This window comes from Gracilinanus agilis, chromosome 1 (assembly GCF_016433145.1).
Source record: "Gracilinanus agilis isolate LMUSP501 chromosome 1, AgileGrace, whole genome shotgun sequence".
Taxonomy (NCBI): Eukaryota; Metazoa; Chordata; class Mammalia; order Didelphimorphia; family Didelphidae; genus Gracilinanus; species Gracilinanus agilis.
Genome location: NC_058130.1, coordinates 721,295,471 through 721,302,645, shown reverse-complemented (window position 1 = coordinate 721,302,645; position 7,175 = coordinate 721,295,471).

Genomic DNA, 7,175 nt, shown 5'->3' with positions numbered 1-7,175 from the left:
AATAGCAAAGAACCAAAGCATCCACTGGATGCCTTCTTCTGAGGTGAGGACCCAAGTGCCTCTTTGGGCACCTCTGGACAAATTCTGCTATTACCTTCTCAAGGGTATTTCTGAGGTCCAGGAGAAGTTGTTTCCTTGGTGTAGCCTCGATTCACCCAATTTAGGTTAAAAAACAGAAAATTGTAGGAATACAGGATTTAGTTCTGGAACAGGATCTTGCAGTCCATCGTTTTTTTTTCCAAGGGGATAAATTGAAGACTAAAGGGGTGGTGGTGGTGGTGGGAACTTGACTTATCCAAGTTCATGCAACTTAGAGTAATAGACCTGGTATTTGAACCCGTCTTCCATTACATAATAGGTGAAACCAAAATAAAACAAGACACAAGAAAGAAAAAAAAAAGACTTCTTAGACCTTAGGTTACTTGATGGCCACAGAATGGTGTTTTTCCAGAGATACCAATATTATTTCCTTCTTGCATCTTCATTTTTTATTTATCTCCAAGGGTTTTCACCAGCTGTCCCCCATACATGGAATGCTCAGTCTTCTGGTCTTTGCCTACTGGCTTCCCCGGCTACCTTGAAGTCTCAGCTTAGAGACTTCCCTTTGCAGGAGACCTTCTCGGTCCTCCTCAGTCCTAGCGTTCACTTTTTACCCTGCCTCTGTCTCCTTTGTACACTGTTGTTTGCATGTTGTCTGCCCCATCAGATGGTGAGCTCCCTGAGGGCGAGGACTTTCCCTACTTTCTTTATATCAATCGGCAAGGTTTGGCACAATGCCTCGCACATAGTAGGTGCTTGATAAATCCTAGTTGACTATTTCCCAGACAAGTGCTAGATTTGGAATAAGTAGACCTGGCTTCAAGTCCTAAGTCTTTTCATTGACTATGATGATGTTCCAGTCCTATCTACAACTCCTTCCCACACATTGAGAATCTACATTAATAATCCACATTTCCTCCAATTTTTCTAATAGTTTCTGCTCAGGATCCTTGACCTCCTCCCCACAAGAATTCAAATCAGTCCCCTCCTCACCAGATTTCCCCCCCCCCCACCAGATTTTAAAGGAGAGAGAAGATTCTCACCATTGAGAAAGAGAAACTGAGGCACAGAGAGGTAAGTGCCTGATCCCTAGCCACTCAGTTCTCTAAGATGGAGCTGGAGTGATCCCTCCCTCCATCCTATTGATGAAGCCAAGAGGAGGTGTGGTTTTCTCTAGGAGGAGGAAGAAAGTGGACCATTCCCTACACCTCTTATTCTGCAGTGGGACTTGCTTCATTTCTAGTTTTTTCACCATCCACATTGTGGTATGCAGCCCTCTTTATTCTGGGAGTGTGTTTGAATCTTGGCTTTGACGCTACTAGCTGTGTGACCTTGGGTAAGTCACTCTGTTTTCTCTTCTGTAAAGTACGGATATTAATCCATGCCACTTCCTTTATTATTTTAATGGCCTTTTCTTGATCTTTTTCCATTCAAATCCAACTGTCCTTAGGTGGGGTGACCAGACCTGTCCACAGTGGTCTGGGTGTGGACCCACCATGCTTTTGGACAAGGAGAGAAAGATATTTTTTTTGCTTCCTTCCTGATGCCCTTTTGAATAATGCCCAACATTTTGGGGGGCCTTTTTTGATTGCAGGAGGTATTGAGCTGATAGGAATAAAGTCTGCACTGACTTCAAATTTTTCTTTCTGTATCATAATTGATATCTGGAAGTCCATCATGCTATAATCAGTGTGTTATTTTCTGTACTGGCCTTAATTTGTCCTGGGTGATTCTTACTTATCAACTTTCAGCCCAGTGACATAGACTCTTGAGATCTTTCTTGAAGGTTATACCTGTAGGTTTCACTTTTCATTCGTAAAGGGAGCTTAGTTTCTATTCGAAAAATTGGAAATTTTCCAATTCTTCCAGATCTAGGGAAAAAAAATTAAAAAGACCTAATGGAGGCATCGAGGTGGCTCTGTAGAAAGAGATCCAGGCCCAGAAACAGGAGGTTCTGGGCTCCAATCTGACCTCAGACCCTTTCTAGCTGTGTCACCCTGGGCAAGTCACTTAACCCTCATCACCTAGCCCGTGCTGCTCTTCTGCCTTGGAACCAATACACAGTTATTATGCTAAAATGAAAGGTAAGGGTAAAAAACAAAGCAAAATGAAAAACAAACATCAGTGTCTGGACAATCAGGTTTATACTTCATTCTGCAATGGATGTCTCTACTCCCTCACTATGTTATACAATAACTTCTCAACCCCTTGTAATCTGGATTCTGGTTCAGTCATTTGAGGTTCTCTTTAACGTTACCAAAGATCTTTTTTTTTTTTTTACCCTTAACTTCTGACTATTGGTTCTTTGGTGGAAGAGTGGTAAGGGTGGGCAATGGGGGTCAAGTGACTTGCCCAGGGTCACACAGCTGGGAAGTGTCTGAGGCCCGATTTGAACCCAGGACCTCCCATCTCTAGGCCTGGCTCTCAATCCACTGAGCTACCCAGCTGCCCCTCTTACCAAAGATCTTTTAATTGCCAGATCTCATGACCGTTCCTCAGTTCTCATCCTTCTCCACCCTTCTGTAGCTTTTGATCCAGTTGGTCACCCAATCACTCTGTATAATCTCTTTTCCTTTGGCTTCCATGACATACTCGGTGTCCTCCTACCTTTCTGATTGCTCTTTCTTGGTTTTCTCTGCTGGGTCATCATTTATCTTCTTTTTCCTTATAAGCAGCTAGAGACAGCTAAATGGTATGGGTAGACCAGAGTTCAAGTTGTGCTTCAGATGCTGATCTTAGGCAAGTCACCAAACCTCTTTGACTCACTTCCATCACCTGTAAAATGAGAATAATAATAGTACTTATCTCACAGGGCTGTTGTGACAATCAAATTGCATTTTAAATATATTTATATAAAATATATACATATATACTCAATAAATAAATAAATTTAAAATGCAATTATATATAAATATACATTATTTATAGATAATATAATTTATCTATAATATAGTATTTTTGTTAATATATTATGCTTTATATATAATATACATATCTATAATATACAGAATATATAATATATTTATTAATGTTTATATATAATCAACTTTATATGTAATATAATATAAATATAATATAGAAATATGTTATTATATATAAAATATATATTAAATATATGTATATATGTAAATCCACTTTACAAATTTGAAGTGCTATCAGGACTTCCCCCTCACCTTGGTCTTCTTTTTTCCATTTTCTCTTGGAGATTTATCAATACCATGGGTTCAAGTATCACCTCTGTGCAGAAGACTTCTTCGTATGTCCCCCTTCTCCAAACTTCTATTTTTCCATTGACCCAATCATATCTCTTGTACGCATTATTATGTTAGCTTCCCAACTGCTCTCTTTGCTTCTAGTTTCTCTCCTTTCTATCTAATCTTCACACAGTTATCAAAATGGTTTTCTCAGGGCACAGATCTGGTCATCTCCACTCCTCTTTAAAAAAATACTCTTCCTAGTTGTGTGACCCTGGGCAAGTCACTTAACCCCCATTGCTTAGCCCTTACTGTTCTTCTGCCTTGGAACTAACACAGTAGTGATTCTAAGAAGGAAGGTGAGGGTAAATAACCTTTATATATAAAGATAACCTTTACCTTCCATCTTAGAATCACTACTGTGTATTGGTTCCAAGGCAGAAGAGTGGTAAGGGCTAGACAATGGGGGTTAAGTGACTTGTCCAGGGTCACACAGCTAGGAAGTATCTCATGTCATATTTGAACCCAGGACCTCCCATCTCTAGACCTGGCTCTCAATCCACTGAGCCACCTACCTGTCCCCTCTACTTCTCTTTTAAGTTTTCAATAGTTCCCCATCACCTCTACAGAAAACAAAGAAGAATTCCCCTTGCCTGGTATTTAATCTGTAGCTTCCCATCCACTTTCCAGCATTATTTCATACCGTTCCCCTTCCCAAGTTTGACATTCTAGCCTAACTCATCATTTCCCAAACTCTATACTCCATCTCTTGCCTCCTCGCATGAACAAAAACTGTTTCTTAGGCTTGGAACGTCCTCCTTCCTCATCTTGGCATCTCACAATGGACGTCTTCCTTCGAGGTTTAACAGAGTTGTTGCTTTCCTGATACGATTATTATTAAATGTTCTTTCTTGTCTCCACTTTCCTTGAATGTTACTTATTGATGTATAGCTAGGTTGCTTTTTAATCTTGCCCCTTTCCAAGTAGGGATGGAAGCTTCTGGAGGCAGGTACAGAACCCTTTTGCTTTTTGTATCCCCAGCACACCCAGCACAATGCCTGGCACAAATAACCAAACAATTACACACTCTACTCCAGAGAGAAACGAGAACCAGACTTCTGTGAAATAAATAGGGGAAGGCGACATCAACTGGGGGAAAAGGGGAATCCTGGAAGTCTTCCTGGAAATTAAAGCCTTTGAGTTTGACTTTAAAAGATGTCTAGGAGATCCACAGGCTGAAATCAAGACGGAGGGTATTCCAGGCACAGAGAACAATTTAAGCAAAGTCACAAAGGCAGGAGAGAACTTTGGGTGTTTGGGGAGCAGAGAGTTGTTCAGTTTAGCTGAATAAATGGTGATGGCTGGCATTTATTTATCACTTTGGGACTGTCAAAATACTTTAGCATCACTTGACCCTCACCATAAACCTGAGAGGCAGGTGACAACTTTATATCTGAGATTGCTGAGTTTCAGAGAGATTATGAGATTATCTCAGGACTGCACAGCCACTGATGTGTAACTCAAACCAAGGCCTTCCTGATCTTAAGTCAGGAATACTATTTGTCTGACCACATTGCGAGGCTGTAAATAGAAACAAAGAGTAGATGGAGAAGGAAAGAATGAAATTAGCCTAAATGGTAGAATGGCACCTGGATGGAGAAGGGAGGTCCTGGGTTCAAACAGACACTTCCTAGCCGTGTGACTGTGGGCAAGTCACTTAACCCCAATTGTCTAGCCCTTATCACTCTACTTCCTTAGAAATATACTTTATTATTGATTAATTATCAATTATAATTTATATTTGATATCAAATTGAATATCAAAATTGATAACAAAAATATAAAAATTAAAAATACTTTAGTATCGGTTCTAAGACAAAAGATAAGGGTTAAAAAAAAGAATGACATCAGGCTGAAGAGGGCCTTGAATGTAGGAGTGTATGAGTTCTTTGGAAAAATATTAAAAAAGTATACCCGACATATTTTAAGGACAGAGAGGTGACGCCATAGTGCACAGAGCACTGGACTTGGAATCTGGAACACTCATCTTCCTAAGTGTAAATCCAGCCTCAGGCACTTACCATTTGTGTACCATTGGATCAGTCATTTAATCCTATTTGGCTCAGCTCCTTATCTGTTAAAAAAAAAAAAAAAAAGAATTGGAGAAGGAAATGGCAAACCACTCCAGTACCTTTGCCATGAAAACCTCAAATGAGGTCATGAAGGGTTGGACAGGACTAAAATGACTGATTAAGGCATACTTTAAAATTGAATCTGCACTATTAACATTTTCTTCATTACTTTCTTAAGCCTAGACAATCAACAAAATAACAAGTCAAGTTTTGATTTATAGTATTTGTGTAATACTGATTTGTGAAATTTGTGTAATATAGTTCCTGGTCAGAAGTGCCTCCAGAAAACTCTATTTGAATGTCAAAGTAGTTCCAGAGGCTCTAGGGCAGTGATGGCAAACCTTTTAGAGATTGAGTACCGAAACTGCAACCTTCACACTACATGTGAACTCTCCACCTTACCCTAGAGAGTGGAGGGAGGAAGCACTTCCATTGGGCTGCTGGGCAGAGGGATGGGTGATGAGAGAAATGTCCTCAGGTGTGTGGAGAGGGGGAAGAGAGCAGCTCCCTCTGGCACACTTAGGCATGTGTGCCATAAGTTCACCAACATGGCTCTAGGGAAACGGTGGAGAATTTTGATGGGAGAGAAGTGATATGATCACAATCTATGTATAAGAAAGACTGTTTTTGGCAGTAATCCAAAATATGGGAGCATTTAAGAGCAAAGGTAACTAACTGGTCCTAATAGGAAGCAAAAGCCCAGGTAGGAAGGAGAGTCAGAAAGACCTGTTTATATAGTAAAGGGCAATGGAAATAATCAAGTTGGGAGGCAACTGAGGAAGAGGTAGAGGGAGAATCAACAGGCAAAGTTGGAAGCCAGAAAACCTTGGCCTGCAGATGAATGGTGGGTGGCTGGAGCAAGAGATAGTCATAGTGAAATCAGGAAGGGCAGCAGTTTTTAAGAGAAAAACCTTAGATTTGGATGTGTTGGGTTTGAGATGCTTGCGAGGGCGTCCAGGGAGAGATGGTCTTAAGGTATATATAAGTCTGGAGGTAAACTTTAGAGTTGGAAGGTAACCTAGAGAGGCTATCTAGTGTAAGCCCTTGTTCTTATAGATGAGATGGTGGATCAATGGCTAGACTACTGGCCTGGGATTCTGAAAGACTTGAATTCAAACTAGTCTCAGATACTTAGTAGCTGTTTGACCCTAGACAAGTCATCTGCCTCAGTTTTTCCAACTGTAAAATGTTGATGATAACAGTACTTAATTTCCAGAATTGTTGTGAAGATTAAATGAGAAAGTGTTTATAACGTGCTTAGCACAGTGCCTGGCACATAGTAGGAACTTAATAAATGCTTATTTCCTTCTTTTCTTACAGACGAGAAAACTGAGACCTTGAGAGGTTGAAATGTATACAAGGTACAGCTAAGAAGGGATAAAGCCTGGATTTAAAACTAGGTCTCTTGACTTTCAGTCCAATGCTCTTTCTATGTTGTTTGGCTATTTCTGAAATACAGAAGCCACAATTCAGAACAAGAACAAGTGTGTGGGTGGAGATTTAAAGGTAGCTCAAAGCCTCACAGGCCAAGTACACACATATATACAAGAAAGGTGGGAATTGAGGCCAGGTAGGTAGAGAGACCTTTGGCTTTGTACTTTTGCCTTTTGTTGCTAGTTGTTTCGGTCATGTCCAACTCTTTGTGACTCTATTTGGCAGAGATCCTGGAGTGGTTTGTCATTTCCTTCTCCAGTTTACTTTACAGATGAAGGAACTGAGGCAGATAGGGTTAATCCATTCCTCCCCTCATCTACCACCCATCTGCTTGCCATCTACCCACTAACCCATCCATCCATCCATCCATCCAAGAT